The sequence below is a fragment of the Lissotriton helveticus genome, chromosome 1_1, assembly GCF_964261635.1.
Source record: "Lissotriton helveticus chromosome 1_1, aLisHel1.1, whole genome shotgun sequence".
Taxonomy (NCBI): Eukaryota; Metazoa; Chordata; class Amphibia; order Caudata; family Salamandridae; genus Lissotriton; species Lissotriton helveticus.
Window position 1 is genome coordinate 720,613,054 of NC_136057.1, and position 17,058 is coordinate 720,630,111.

The 17,058-nt window shown below is 43.0% G+C and overlaps 1 protein-coding gene across 2 annotated transcripts in view; it reads right to left on the reverse strand.

The window, feature by feature from the left end:
- The window catches only part of NAV3 (neuron navigator 3), a 1,248,418-nt gene that overhangs the window by 416,900 nt on the left and 814,460 nt on the right, over nucleotides 1-17,058 (reverse strand). The gene's annotated exons all lie outside the window — the stretch shown is intronic.

Genomic DNA, 17,058 nt, shown 5'->3' on the forward strand with positions numbered 1-17,058 from the left:
ACTGCTGAATTCCCGTCCTATTTCTCCCGTTAAGGAGGCTACCACCAAATGATCCACACCACCAAATGTGCTGCTCTGGTGGACCACATCAGTGCCATCACCAACAGAAGCAAAGACACCTCCACCATTGTGAAAGATTTCACCTCACTAGAGGCCACTACCAACTCAAGCCCCCCTTGCAGTACGTCCACGACAAGCTATCTAAATTTGTCAGCAACAAAATCACCACCATTTACAGTAATTTCAACCCAAAACCAGACCTGACAGACCTTGCGAAATGCCTCTTGATCTTATCCAAAAAACAATGTTAACCACATGGCTCATCATACCCTCAGAAGAAGCCACCATGAAGTCCATCGACTCGGGCCCCATAAGACCTTTGCTTCTACCACACCTACTTCAGAAAAATGCAACCCATCAGTGCCATGCACACATCTATTCTGAATGCATCCATGTCTTCCACGACCTCTCCTGAGGTTTAGAAAAATGCAACTGTCTTTCCTTTGCTGAGGAAACCCTTTACAGATACGTCAACATTTGCCAACTACTAACCAATCTCGTTGCTACCATTCCCGGTCAAGGTCTTAGACAAAATAATCAACAGACGCCTCACTAAATACCTCAATAACCACCATCTCTTCAACACCACTCAGCCTGTGTTCTGACCAAACCACAGCATGGAATCTGTACTTCTAGCCACCATACCTGGCATATGCATGACTCTGGATGGAGGAGACACAGCGGCCATCATCCTTCTTGACCTCTCCACAGCACCTGACAGAGCCTCCCTCCTCAACAACATCCAATGCCAACACAACATCGGAATCAAAGGACACACACTCCGATGGAGCTGTTATTTTCTGACTGGAAGGACCAAGTCAGATTGGCACCGTACACAACGGACACCGGTGCCCTCATCTGCGGAGTTCAGTAAGGATCCACCTTGAGGCTGGCCCTTCTGAACACATGTGTGATCCCTCTAGCCAGTATCATCCACTCTCACAACATAAATGTCCTCTCCCGGTCCGATGACATGAAAATCATTCTCTTCCTCACGGACATGATGTTCAGTGTCTGGATCAAGTTCAATGCCTGCATGCCTAAAATTGCCCACTGGATGAAGACCAACTGTCTAAAGCTGAACACCAACAAGCCTGAAATTGTTCTTTAGTAAGAGCACATCACCGTGGGATTCCACCTCATGGTCAACAGAGCTGGAACTGACACCCACCCCCATCACCCATGGCAAGAAACTCAGGATCATCACTGATAGCAAACTCGACATGACCACCCAAGTTAATGCCGTCAACGTCTCATGCTTTCATACCTTGAAGATGCTAAGGAAGATTTTCAAATGACTTCCAATCAGCAGCAGAACAGTCATGCAAGGACTGGTCACAAGCAAGCTAGACTACGGGAACACCCTCTATGCTGAGATTAACACAAAACTCACCAGAAGGCTGCACCATTCAGAACTCGACAGCCAGAATCACCCTCAACTTTCAACACCACACTCACATCACAACACCTAAAGGAGCTTCACTGGGTCCCCATTCACTAGTGAGCACAATTCAAACTCCTCACCCACACTTTCAAAGCCCTAAATAACTCTGGCCCAGCACATCTGCATTATACAAACCTTACAGACACCTCTGCTTGTCCGGACTCTTACTTGCACACATTCAATGCATACTGAAAACCAGATCTGGTGGTCGAACCTTCTCCTACATTGCTCCTAAAGTGGGGAATGACCTACTGCTACATACAAGAGCTGGCTTTTCGAATAGTCCTGCAAGGTTCTAGGTGTGGCTAGACTCACACATTCTCAACACCAGTATACCATCCTGGCTTATAGTGCACTCCACAAATCTGCGAAACATAACAGTGCAGAAAGTAAGGTATGTACAATAAAAATCAAGCATGGCTGCACTAATTATGAGTGATTGACAGTGCAAGTGTGTGAGTCTGTGTGTGAGTGTGTTTGTGACTGAATGAGATTGAGTGTGAATCAATGAGCGTCTAAGTAAGAGTGTTTGAATGTAAGAGTGTTTTGATGTGTTTTTGAGAATGTGTCTGAGTGTGGAAATCAGAGCGAGTGAGTGGGAGAAAGTCATTAAGTCAGAGTGATCATGAGTGAGTGTGAGGGAGTGTGAGCAAGGGGGGAGTGTCACTGAGGGTGAACCAGTGAGTGTGTTTTGGACATGAGTGTAAGTTAGTGGTGGAGAGTGAATGGGGGAATGTGAATGAGGGAGTGTGAATGAGTAAGGGAAGGGATGGACTTGGCATGTTGGAGGTAAGTCTTAGAATAAGGGAGGCACACCTGAGGCAGAATGCAGGCTCTGGCATACTGAAGGCATGTGGGAAAAAACACAGGTGCTGGCAAATGGAGCTAATACTTTGCCTCAACGACGGTTACATAGCATATTGTAGTGGGGTGAGGTAAACCACAAGAAACACCTGGTCCTAACACACTTGAGGTCATTTTTAGCATATGGGGCACACATTATATAAGGCAGCATTAACAGTAAAATTTTGAACTCACATATTGTACATATTTATTGGCATAATGAAGCACCCATGACATATGTATGACACCTGTGACAGAAATCTGGCAATGACACACTGAAGAATATTTTCTTAACATACGGGGGCAGGTGCCTATCGCAAAATAAAATACAATGGGTTTTACTTGTGGTAAGATTTTGGCTTCATTGGTCCATGACATTGTGGGAATGTCTCATAAGTACCCACTGACATTTTAGCAAGTTTATATGAAAACTGGGGTTTAAACTGCAGTATTTGACACCATTTCTGTCCAATTTTTTTCTCATAGGTTGTCTTCTCCCCAAACCCTCTTACTCACTGACTGAAATTCGTGGCAAGTATTATGTATGCTTCATCACTTTCAAAGATCACCATCTGCCACTGGTATTTTGTGTGTGGTCCAATTTTCTTTCAGGTACATATATTTAGTATGTGCTCTATTACTACTCAATATTTTTGATAGGATGGAACAGTTAATAATTTTCAAACATTTAAAAGGTATGAAATTCAATTAAAATCTAAACATCACTAAAACAAGACTACAAAACATAACCCCAAAACTGTAATGTGCGCCATTCTTCCATTTGCCTCAAACTTTAGACCCTCTAGGTCGGAGGGCCAGGCCCTGGCATCAGCTCAGAATTCAAATGGCATCAAAATGTAGGACCCCAGGCACTGGCTTCAAGCCTTACATTATTAATAGAAACCGGTGACATGCTTATTTATGTTAGAGCAGTTAAACAATGGGTTGTCGGATTCTTAGAGGGCCTTCTAGATTTTTTGTGCGGCCATTCCATCATTTTGCAATACATTAATGGCTAGTATCTCAGTTGTTCAGTCTCTAACCTAATTTTTATATTTATGAAATTCTAATCCCTAATGTGTGAACAGAATCTGACGTAAAATACAAACATGGACTAATAATTAAACTTTAACCTCTCTAGTAGACATATAAGCATGGGTAAAATGTAATGTTACATTCATGTCACTGCTTGGTTAAGGAAAAGTCACAGGTCACACGGCATAGGCATAAATGACTTATTTGCATCTTTATTTATTTATTCACCTATGAGAAAAATGTACCAACAAAGAGAGGTGCATACACCTCACAATAGTCTTTCCATGTATGTGTTCTCTCTTAATATATTTTACAATTCTGGCACAGTGCACAAGTGCTCCTTGGAGGCCACAAGGCAAATGGTTTTATAGGTAATTAAAACTAAATGGCTCTTTGTTTTAACACGATTTATCGCATGGCTTCTATTTTAATTAGGATATACTCATTTTGTATCATAACAAATAAGCAGACCAAGAGGTATTAAATAACTTCTCTCTGATCATCATCTAACTGACAAAACATTCTGTACCTGTTGCAATGCCTCAAGCTCTAAATGCAGTCATAATATGTAAGAATAAAGATATTTAACGTTTAGGGGGCGCATTACAAGCCAACAGCAATCACTTACTACTCTTTTTTATTGCAAATTCAATTAGAAATACCTACAAGCATAAAAGGGGACCGGTGATAATTGCAACTTCCTTGCCAGTGCTAAAAAAAAAGAAACCTGTGAGGATTCGGATTGCCCTATTGGGCCATCAGGCAGTGTCCGACGGGCTGGCCTGACCGGCCTCTGTGTGAGCCGGTTTTCATGTCCGTTTGTGGGCTTGTTTTGAGACCGGCTGAGGACGTTTTTACTGTTAATTTACAGGATATCAAAAACAATGTTCCCTCTAATTTTTTTCCTCTGTGTGCGGCAGTGGAGGGTCTCTGTGCACTGCAACCATGGCTATGTGCGCCAGGAACTAAACTGCGCGTATCTGCGGCGCCAAATGGCACTCAAAACGTTTACTTTAAAAAGTGATAAGATGGTGCGTTTTCACACATACAGCGCCACAATAAGTGTCTTAAGGGCAGTTTGCAAATTTATTGTATTGCCTCTATGTTCATTGTTGTGTTGTGACTGCTGTTGTCTGTCTTCCCCGCTGCCTGTACGTGGTCCATGCCCCTTTTTCTTCTCACTGTTCCCCTTGCTGTCCCTGTGCTCTCTCTGCCCGGTCTTTCCTTCTGTACCCCTCGCTGCCCGTGTCTCTGCCCAGTTTTCCCTTCTGTTCCCCTCGCTGCTCCAGTGCCTCTCTGCCCATTCTGCCTTCTGTTCTTAGCTGCCCCTATATTTCTGTATTCTGTATTTTGCCTCAGTGCCATTAGTTTTTTGTGTCCGTCTGCCATCTGTGCCACTAGTTTTTGTGCGTTTCTGCCTTCTGTCCCACTCGTTTTTGTGCCTTTCTGCCCTCTGTTCCACGTGTTTTTGTGCCTTTCTGCCCTCTGTCCCACTCATTGTTGTGCCCTTCTGCCCTCTGTTCCACTCGTTTTTGTGCTCTCTGCCCTCTGTCCCACTCGTTTTTGTGCCTTTCTGCCCTCTGTTCCACTCGTTTTTGTGCCTTTCTGCCCTCAGTTCCACTTGTTTTTGTGCCCTTCTGACCTCTGTTCCACTCGTTTTTGTGCCTTTCTGCCCTCTGTTCCACTCGTTTTTGTGCCCTGCTGCCCTCTGTCCTACTCGTTATTGTGCCTTTCTGCCCTCTGTCCCACTCATTTTCGTGCCCTTCTGCCCTCTGTTCCACTAGGTTTTGTGCTCTCTGCCCTCTCCCACTCGTTTTTTGTGCCTTTCTGCCCTCTGTTCCACTCTTTTTGTGCCCTTCTGCCCTCTGTCCCACTTGTTTTTTGTGCCTTTCTGCCCTCTGTTCCACTCTTTTTTGTGCCCTTCTGCCCTCTGTCCCACTCGTTTTGTGTGCCTTTCTGTCCTCTGTTCCACTCGTTTTTGTGCCCTTCTGCCCTCTGTTCCACTCGTTTTGTGCCCTTCTGCCCTCTGTCCCACTCGTTGTTGTGCCTTTCTGCACTCAGTTCAACTCGTTTTTGCGCCCTTCTGCCCTCTGTCCCACTCGTTTTTGTGCCATTCTGCCCTCTGTTCCACTCGTTTTTTGGCATTTCTGCCCTCTGTTCCACTCGTTTCTGTGCTCTCTGCCCTCTGTCCCTTTTGTGCTCTCTTCCTTCTGTCCCACTCGTTTTTGTGCCTTTCTGCCCTCTGTTCCACTCGTTTTTGTGCCTTTCTGCCCTCAGTTCCACTTGTTTTTGTGCCTTTCTGCCCTCAGTTCCACTCGTTTTTGTGCCCTTCTGCCCTCTGTCCCACTCGTTTTTTGTGCCTTTCTGCCCTCTGTTCCACTCGTTTTTGTGCCTTTCTGCCCTCAGTTCCACTTGTTTTTGTGCCTTTCTGCCCTCAGTTCCACTCATTTTTGTGCCTTTCTGCCCTCATTTCCACTCGTTTTTGTGCCCTTCTGCCCTCTGTCCCACTCGTTTTTGTGCCCTTCTGCCCTCTGTTCCACTCGTTTTTGCGCCCTTCTGCCCTCTGTTCCGCTCGTTTCCCCAGCCGCTGTGCCCCCTGCGGCCCCGCCCTGCTGACTTCCCACTGTGGCCTTTTGTTTAAGTATTGCTGTTAATCGAAGCCTCTTCACGGGCTCTGATTAACAGCAATACTTAAACAAAAGGCCACAGTCTGCCCCGCACTCCCACATAGCCACAAGACTCACCAGCGCCCCCGCCTCCTTACCTGCACTCCTCACGTGCCTCATGTTCGCGCCACTCACTTTTTCAAGCAGCCGGCGGCGCGACTCTCTCGCACGATGTTAGGAATAGGAGCGTGTAGCCATCCGTGTACTAAAAATCCCATGATGCTTCATTAAGGAGGTAGAATGTGCTGTCTCAAACTGACTTGTTCCCCCTGCACTACGTATCCCAGAATGCCTTGGTTTGGGCGTAAAGGTGTGCAGTCTCATGATGCCTAAGGAACCAATCACGTACATGAGGGGAGGTTCATAAACCCCTCCTAACAACATGGCGGCGCTTGGTTTTCTCGCCCGATCCTTCCTGTGTGTTCCCGTTTCCCTGTGCTGAACCTCGTCCTTCTGCATCGCCTCATCGGATTTCAGCTTGCTGCCGATAGTCGGATTATTGCCCCCAATCCTGGGATCCTCATCGCCTCTCGAGCCACTTCAGAAATCAAGTGCCATTTTCACAGTATCCCACCGCGAGACTCTCTGAGCTACCCGACCCCTGTTTGCTCTCAAAATAACTTTATTGACAACCATCCCCGCCGTCAAATCAACACCCCTATCAAAGCCAGCGAACGGTGTTTCGTATTGCTTCCCACCCTGGTGTTCCCAGCCTTTGAAGCTCTGAGACTGTTTTGGCAGGTATACAAAGCCTTTAGAGAAACGCGAGGACGCGTTTATCTCCGTGTTTGTTTTTGCCGATATCGGACCCAACGCGAGGAAGCGTTTGTTTTTTCTTTTGGTGCTCGAAAGACTTATTGCAGCTCAAATTCTTTACAGACGCGAGGACGCGCGCTTTTCCTTTCCTCTGACTTCGGAGTTGCGAACTCGCAGCTGTTGACCCAGACACGGAAAGTGTCTTACTTCTTCAATCCTAGGTTATTTTGTTCCCCCGTTTCCTGGATCCTAAACACAAGGTGTGTTCCAAGGGGATGCCACCAATTAACTTTGCTGCATTCAGAGAGATCAGACAAACTTTCCCTTTCTTTTGTGTTCGTCATTGCGGAACTAATTGGATTCCTTTTATTTATCGTGAGTCTTCAGGTCGGGTGAGTTTGAGACAGCACATTGTTAAAAAGAGCTTAATGTTACATTGGTTATCTTATACGTTTCTAATAGTTGTACTATTGTGTTTGTGTCTTTCCTCACTGCAGTGAGTTGCGCTGAATTGAAGCCCGATCTCCACCTCACCCTTCCTTCTGGGTAGACCTGTTGGTTTGGTCTCTCTCTTTTTGTGGGATAGTTATCTTCTCTTTGGTGTTTGTTGAGTCACCTGGGGAGTGGTATCTTATTGAAGGAGAGTGACACTGTCTTCACTTCCGAGGAGATTGAAATTTTGCTAGGATCTAAATCCACGCCCGACACAAGACGTCCTGTGTGCGCGCTTCACGCGAGGCGGTGTGCGCTGGCATGAGGGGACACATATTCCGTGCAGCAAGCTGAAATCAGTGCAGTCATCCATCCATATCTCACAAAAAACGTATACAGCGTATTTACAATTTCAAAACTCCCCCAATTCGCAAACATGAGCCACATTTTAGGTCTGGTGAACACCGAGATCTTTTGATTTTGCTAAAATTATCTGTGTAATTTACTTACACAAAGGGGCTTTCAGTCATCTCTCTTTTTCCATTGGTCTGTTTTTGTTTCATTCACATTTTGCTTCTGCCCACGACAGCATTTAACATGGGGCAGTTGGTTAACTTCACTATGAGCATTTAGCCCTTTCAAAAGGAGCGCATGCACCCACATTGCAGATCCTGTTAGTGCCAATATTTTAGTTTTTTGTTTATAATTGCTTTAGTGTTGCCTTGGTTTGTACAGCCTGATATGATAGCAGGAGCTTTCTGTCCGATGAAAGCACAGGCCCATTCTGTCTTTATCAGTTGCTGTCTATTGCCAATGCAGTTATAAATTCCTCTTGAAGTGGACTTTATTTATCAGACTCCTGCTTTTTCACACTATACGAGCAGCTCACATGAACACTGAATATAAGCTTATGAAGGTACTCTCTTGGCAATCTTCGCTGTCTCTCTGCCATTCATTCTTCCTTCCTTCATAGTTTCTCTTTCTTTCTACCCTATTCTTCCTTTCTTCTGCCCACTTTCTTTCCTTCACTGTTAACTACTTTATTTTCTTTCCTCGTTCTTTCTTTCCTTCTTTCATTTTTTCTTCCTTTCCTTTCCTTCTTTGCCTTCCTCTTTCTTTCTTGCCTTCCTTTGTTTCTTGACTTCCCTCTTCTTTCTTGCCTTCGTTTTTCTTTCTTTCTTTATTTCTTGCCTTGTTTGTTTTTCTTGCTTCCTCTTCCTTTCCTCTTTATGTCCTGCTTTCTTTGCTTCTTTCTTTCTTTCCTGTTTCACCCTTTCCTTCTTTTCTTTCTTACTTCCTTCCTTTCTCACCTTCTTTCCGAAAGGCGGGAGGTTGACAGCCAATGTCATTTCGACTGGCTTTTTTGTCCTTTTGATTTTACTAACTGTATGAATGTGGATAATTAGTAGATGGGAGTATTCACTTTCAGCTATTAATAATACTACAATCACTAATTGGTCTAGTCAAGTATTACATTGATCCTTGCTCAACCCTTGGTAGCTCAGCAAATGAGCAGTCAGGCTTAAATTAGAAGACAGGTATTTGTAAAGCATTTAATATCTCCAAAACAGTAAATAAGTAAAAGACACAACTCAATAAAAATCCAACACCAATTTATAAGAATAGAATATTTTATTTTTAAAAAGACACCAAGCCGACAAAAATCGATGTAGGGAACTGGAGATATGGATTTTTAAAGATTAAATAAAAACATTGTGCATTCTAGTGCCAAGAAGCTTAAAGCACCACTTGCAGCTATCTGATAACATTGGAATGGGACAAAATAAACGTTTTTGACCGTCCGTAATGGAGAGCAGGTCAGATAGGCTGAGTGCTAGGTCCCGGTCAGAAGTTTACCTTCAGTCTTTGTCTTTTTCTTGGAGCTTTTCTCTCGTCAATGGGCTCATCGACGGGTCCTCGGGTTTCTCAAATCTGAAGTTCGATTCAACAATGGCAGCCTGCTGTAGCATAATCCCTCACTGATTCTCTGAAAGTCTTTATCCTTAATGGTGATGAGCTTCAGAGCTTTTAGCAGGAAAGACCTGCACAGTCAGGCCGATTCATGATTCGACAACGGGAGCTTGACTCTCATTGCCAAGCCAGTCTCCTCCTGGAGCTTACCTGCAAAACTTTGCAGAAAGTTCATTTCTTTGCAGATCTTGTAGTTTCTTGGTTCCTTGGGGGAAATAAATGTACACTAGCTCAGTCCAAGGATTAAGAGACTTTGGATTGCCTCTTGGGGTCTATGGCTCAATTTCCCACAATGCACCTACATAGTCAAGGAAAATTCCAGCTGCAACTGGTGAACTTGGGGGATCCTCTTTTTGAGCTTGCCGGTGACTTCCCCCAGTTCAGTTGTACCTTTTGCTGATAAGGAACTCCACTCCTTTTCCTTTCAGTCAGACACAGCCCTTTCTTTGTGGAGCCTTGGGAGTGCAGCAGGTGCACAGTCCTTTTGAGTGCAAGCCTTCTGTGGGCAGACCAAGGGTCCAGCAGGCAGTGTTCTGAGGAGCTCACGCAGCTCTCCCATAGTTATCATTCATTCTGGTCTGCCAAGAGGTGGGGGAAACCCCAATCAATAGGGGTAACATAACCTTCCTCTGCTATGATCACTTCCTGCAGAGTGTGGCAAATTTGTAATCCAGAATGTGTTGTGGTCACAGAAAATCTAAATGGAGAAAATCTCTCCTTGGTGTGTGTGCGTCTGTGTAACCCAAACCAAAGGTGTGGCTAAACTCCCTACACTCCCCTTCCAGTCTCTCTCCTATTCAAATTAGTGCAGGCTCCCCATCTGGCTGCAGATCAAGGAAGAGGGGGCTGGCCTGGGTCCTGTGAATTCTTTTGTCCTGCCTATGAAGTCCAGTCTATCTCTCGAGCCTCCTTCCTCTACCTGAATTCTCGAGGAGGCAAATCTCCTCCCATCAAATGTCTGTATTGTTTCAGCCCAAGGCCTCTTCACACCTACTCAGGTGGTAGCTTGGCTCAGGCTGCCAAAGGCTGACCAATCAGTAGATGTTGCTACAGAGATGCTTTAGGTAACCTCAGGATGTTAGGTTCCAAAACTACAATTTTTCTCTAATAGTTATAATAAATTCAACCTTGGCAGGTTGTTGGATTTATTGCAACTCACAAGCAAAGTTAGAATGTATTAAGTTTAATAAAGCCTTCCCATATATGCCTATGGTGCTAGCAGGGAAAACCCACTTTAGCTGTTTTTCCCTACCAGGGCATGTGAAACATCTTTTATACTGCCCGTGTTTTTTTTTAACAATGCACCCTACCCTTGGGGCAGCTTAGGGGTGACTTATAAGTTATACAAAGGGAGTTTTGGGATTTGGAAGTACTTTTAACTCCAAAGTCAAATTTGGACATAGCTTTAATTTTAATACTAACCTGTAAAGTATGCCTGGCTTTAAAATGACTTTAGATACCACAGAAGTGCACACTTAAATGCATTAAGTCAACTGGGGTCTCTAAACCTACATGCCCTACAAATATTGTATTGTATTTAATATTTATACCGCGCATCTGTCACCCTACGGGTATCCTGGCGCCAGGGACTCACAGGTAGGTTGTCTTGGGCAATCCGAATTATTCCAATCACCTGATCAGTATTATTCCAATCACCTTATACCTTTACAGAACATAGAACAGGCCCTGTTTAGCACAGCCCTGGGCACCTTCAGAGTCAGTAACCATCAGCATCAGTCAAAACATTGGGGCGATCAGGGCAAAAAAGATAACTTTCATACACTAACATTGTGGGGTTGATTCACCAAGGTAATCTGAGACAAAAGTCTAACTTTACGACTTTTGGTATTCACAGAAGTCATTTATGACTTTTGATATTCACAGGGATCATTTACGAGTCGTATCTTTACATCCACAGTCGGGCTGGAATCTCCGCACCCCGGACGTGCTCGCTGCACTCAGGTCATACTCTCTGGCTCAGGCTATGCTAGTGCTGTACTCTCCAGCTCAGGCTGGATGAAGTGTAATTAATGGTCTGGAATGCAATTTTCACAAAAAGTAACATTAGGAACATGGGATAAATGGCAGAGGAGGTCAGGAAAAACACTTTGGGCAGTGAAAAGGTTATGACCAGACACTACATCATAACCCAGAGAAGTTTGCTCATTTGCAACATGTTACAGTTTGTGCTCCCCTCAGTGTTGACTGTAGTGTCTCGGCCCCTGTGTGTCTAACATAGTTGTCTATAGGAGTTTTCAGCCAGACTTCGTCCATTAGTGTGAAATTGTATCATTCAAATATCTTTTCCACCACCTCCAGCATGCATCAAGGGGTAATGGATCAGCACAATTCAGCCACTGGCTGACTACACTGTGAGTTACAGCTTGCTTGCCTTTCACAAGGAGCACATCAACACACATAGTGGTTCCATTAACTGCCATGGTGTACTATAGCAATATGTGCTTTTTGAGACCAAAACAACATATTTGCCGTTAGTCAATGTTTTTGTTTAGATTAATGAGAGCCAAGAGTCTTCCCAAACAAAGTTGGCAAGAACCACGACAAAACAATACAAGAATTGCCAAATCCAGATCTAATGGATTTGCCAATGCTTGTTTAGCTATGTGATTCACTAATGAGTGCCACTTTTATTTTTGCAGCCAAGCCAAGTGCGCCCAGCCAGACATTGCCTGTGAAATAGATTTTCCCAGTGTGAACAATGTATTTCCCATTATTATTTTGAACATCAGTTCTTCCATTTAGTATTTTTCCTCACATGTTAAATCACAAACTTTGGTGCCTGTTTGTTTCTGGTCAGCACAAACAAGACTTGTTTTGCTTGTCTCTTTGTACCCCTGGTGTTGACATATCTGCTCTTTGCCCATCTGAGGCTTATCAGTGATCCACTTGTAATTTTTACACTCGTTTGTTCATTTGTCTTTCAATGTTTGGGAGGGAACAAGCAATGGCCTTGCTATCTAATCTGGGAATGTTTCATCTATAAATGTTTTGCACATCCCCAGCTCATTCAACGTTTATAAATAACCTTGCAGATCTTTGTACGGTGTTCACTTTTCCCATAGCCATCCTAGCGCAGTGAGTTTGTGCCTCGGTGTGAAAATAATAATAAATAACAAATACTTCGGCAGACCTCTGAACCACTGGTCCCTTTGTTTGTAACATGGAGAAGAAAAGAGTTCAATTTTCCACACCACTTTTCGAGCACCTAAAATAATTCTAACTGAACTTAAATTTAGCACCAAGAGTTAAAACACAACTGACCAGAACATATTGTAATCTCAGTAATAGCCGCATTCCTATAACATATTGACCAAATTACTGGCCACAACCCATATTATAAAAAGCTACTGCTGCCTAAGGGTGTTAAACGCCTACAGAGCAGTACAGGACGGCATTCCCTCAACTGTACATCCTGCGTTGCTGAAAAAAAAACACACAAAAAACTGGGCAAAATGTTTTGGATGAAAGGAGAGATTCATATCTGTTCATGTGAAAACATGAATCCTAATGTAGTCAGATGACCTAAGTCTGTTAACATAGGAATCAAAAATGTGGTCAAGAGGAGCCCTGAAGGCTAATCACAGCTGACACATGTGTAAATACACTGGTATGGCAGCACCTAGACAAAGACATTAGAAGCCTTGTAGGTACAGAAAGATATGGAGGTCTGTATCCCAAAGGGCTGTGTACGTATTTTCCATAGGCAGCCTCCAGAATCATGCAAGCCTTCCTGAGAGTGTGGTGGGGGCAGTGGAAGGACACTGTATGGGAGACAAATATGGGGGTGTAAAGTGTTTCCCAATTCACAAGACCGCTGATAATAATAACTTAATACTTGAGAAAACTGATAAATGGGCATTTTTAATTAAAGATATCTGGGAATATATTGATAGTTTAACTTGCTAGGTAAACATACAAACAGATTTCCTATTAATTTTGGCAAATTTTGAAACATCTGTGTGTGATCGTGTTCCCATAAGTTATGAACATTAGCAGAAAACCAATAGGCGTTGGTACTAATTCTACGGCAGCTGGTCACCCAGCTACATTTATTTTAATATAGGCAAGTATTTATCCCTTCTGGTGTTTGTAATATTGAATTCCCATAGGCTAACAGCAATTAGCACCATTGGCATTCCTACCACCCTTTCCGTATAGAAGCCCATACGGCTATATTACATAAAACGTTAAGCAGATATAAAAAAGGTCCATATGTAATATGCTCAATTTTTACTTACTGAAAGTTGAGGAACGGAGCAAATATACTCATCATCCAACATATTTTTTGCAAAAAGGCAAGCTTAATTACTATTTTTTGTCATTTTTTAAAAATCACCATTAAATATTTATGCAGTCAACATTAAAATGCACCTGTCTTATAAAACAATAGTAGACACTCATTATTATTTTAGTGCATTTGGCAAAGTGGTGTATTGAGTAAGACAGCATGAGGAATGGTTTTCACAGTACATTTAACACTATAAATGGTGAATTTCAGATCTTTTTAGGGTGTGTGTTCACTGAACCGTAAAATATTTTTAATTGTGCTTTCTTCAGAGAATTTTTACTTTTATATTTAAGATCTACTGCGTTAACATTGAATGTTATTATTGTGAACCATGCTTGGCCTTGGGCCAACACCGTACACAATTCACCCTGGGTAGCGAATCACTACTGCAACTGGCTTCTGGCCCTGTGCAGTGGGGGTTGGTTGTAAAACTTGACCTTCAGTCAGACATGCAACACATACATGTTCAACCTAAAACATTTCTCTCCTAACCATTGACTTTTTATTTTTAGTAAAAGAGAAAAATCATGATTATCAGAAAATGGTGAGTGTTTCTTAATAAAAAAAATGTTGCAACACAGAGATTTATTTCCTGGATATTATGATTCTGATAACAATTGTGAGATCATTACTATTCTCCATAGGTAGGAATTGTGGGCAACAATTACAAGCTGTAGATATCACCCAGAAAATCTGGTCTACAGTATACGCAATTAGGATTTGCTAACCGTAATTCCTGCACATGCATAGCACAACAGACAGAAAAGGAGACTGTCAAAAAATCATTTATTGAGACATGCTATTCCAGTAGGATTTTGATGATAATGGCTAAAAGACAACTTTTTTCTGCCAATCAAAATAGGACAATATACAAGGTGTACGATTCGTGACCACATTCAACCCAAATGTCAACACTGTGAGATCTATCCTCAGTAAATATTGGAAAGTATTGAGAAGTGAAGATATTACAGGGGAGAAATTGCACAACAGACTCCTGATCATATATAGGAAGGCAACCTCTTTGAAGGATAGATTGATAAATAGCTATTTTGGAAAACAATTCGAAACACATTGGTTATCTCAAAGAAAGAGATTTAAGAGATGTGGGAAATAAATTGTGTAAATGAAGCGGTGACACTAGAACTTATACTTTGAGAAATGGTACTGCAAGAATTTTATGCACTTGAATGGCCTTCGCAAATGAGGTTAAGAAATGGATCATGGAACACTTGAGAGGATTAAAAACAATATTGTAACACTTTGTGGCTTAACACCTTTAAGCTACCCATAATAGTTGATATGAACTGGTATGCAATGTTGATATTTAAAGGGTTTTGCGATGTAGAGTAAGAGACTGAAAACATTCTTCTGCATTTGGAATCAAGGTCGACATACTGCAACTCAAACGGCAAATACATAACCTGCCTCAAAATGGATTATAAACAAGCAACCCACCTTGACTTAGAACTGAAATTTGAGCACTGTGTATGAATTGTGAACTACTGGCCTCATATAATGGTGCTTGCATATCTTAACACTGTGGATAAGTTATTTAATCATTTGATACGTTATTGCTACGCCATTTAAACTACATCAATGTACATGGGTGCACAATCGGGCAGCATATTGGGGCTTATTAAGAGGTCGGTGGGACCACCTCTGACAGGCCCTCTGTGACGATCCCACTGACAGATAGCCATTCAGTCCAACAGCCACATAATGATGCAGGCGGTAGGACTGATCCCGATGGGGTGGTAGCCAGAATTGCAATCTGACCTCCATGAAAAGGCTGTCAGAAAAGGACTTTGGAGGCCCCAAACAGGACCCCGTCCCCGATGGGCCACTGTAAAGTGGCCCTGAGGGCAGATGTAGTGACCCCACATGCATCGATGCACCACATCCTATCGAAATTGAGCAGTCGGACTGCCACCTGCTTGTCGTGGGGTCTCCTGACCACTGTGATAGCCAGCGGAAGTCTGACCACCCAAAATCAAAATAAGGCCCATCCACTTGAAATGAGCTTATTTTGTTTTCTTATTCAAGTACTGACAATATCAGGAAATGGATACATACCCTGCGTGGTAATCATGCTCGTTTGATCACATTATTTTACTTGTATTGTATCTTTAAATGTATAACCTCAAACTGATTGTCTTCATGATACATTACATTTCTTGAAAACATCTCATTTAAAAAATGAACATTTGATACTGAACACAGATAAACGTAGACTCAGCATATGTCTTCCATTTCTATGATGATTTGTTTATATGTATCCAGGAAACATGCAACATACTGCAGTTGAGAAAGGCTGTTTAGTCAAATTACATTGCATACTCCACCCTAAAAAACTTGCATGCCCGTGATGGCTCTTTCCTTGGCTTGAGGGTTTGCAGATATTTATAACAAGGTCTCACCCCTGTTGTGAAGATCCAGTGCCATGTTGCAGGGCCATTTCAAAGTGAGGAAGTCTTTTATACAAATGTTTTTGGGTTCTTTTATTACAAAAAACAGCCTAAAAAGCAATATTTCACTGGTAACCATGAAATTTGGACAACACTAAAGAATTTCAAAAGATATGTGGTTTTCATCATCAGAATGACAATCCCAAAACAAGTTTGCCGAGCTTTAACATTATCAAGGCTACTAGGATCATATGGCAGGAAGAGCCAAATTTGGAACAAAGATAGCTAAATTATGTTGGGGAAAATGCAAATTATGCAGCACATTCTCTAGCAGTATTATTGTTATATATTTCCGCAAAAATGTGTTAGTATGTGCTTAGGAAACATGAATTCTGAATTCTTAAGTGGACCAAACCTACGTTTTCACCATTAACCAAGTATTGGGTAGTTCTGTTACTGATGATTATGCGGTCTACTGTCAATTAACGCTGGTATTATTGGGCCATGGCACAGAAGCTACGTAGAATCAGAGGCGCCAAGTGAGGAAAATTGCCTCATTACGCTACTTATTTAATTTGTTCTCCATTAGAAATTCACTTTGACAATATATCGTTCTTTACCGAGATCCAACTGAGGGGATGGACGGTTGTTGGAAGCAAGATGGCGGTGTGACGACGCCACGGAGTGGAAGCTCCCATTGAGAACCCTCAACCCCTTGCGCTCTCAAACAGATGAGAAATGCCGAGCACGCCAGATATGCCAGATATGCTTATGTAACTTTTGAGAAAAAAAGTCTTGGCTGCTGAAAGGACGGAAAACTTCTGAATGGTGCCTTGCGCTACAAAAAAACCCTTCGACAGCGTGACAGCGCGGCAGAGATACAAAGTTACCTGCGTGTCTGACGGGACTGACGGGAGAGCTTGATCTCGTTCCGTGGCTGTTGCTGCAGGGGTCGGTGTCGGTGTCCTCGGCTGGAGAGAGTTGCTGTTGCCGCTGTTTGGTCTGGATCGGGCTGGGGCTTGGGCTCGGTGGTGCTTGGAGGGCTGCCGTTTGCCGGCCCGTTGGAGGAGGGGTCAGCAGTCGGCGGGTCAGCACTTCAGCGCTGTGCATTTGGCTGCATTGGAGGCGTGAGTGGAG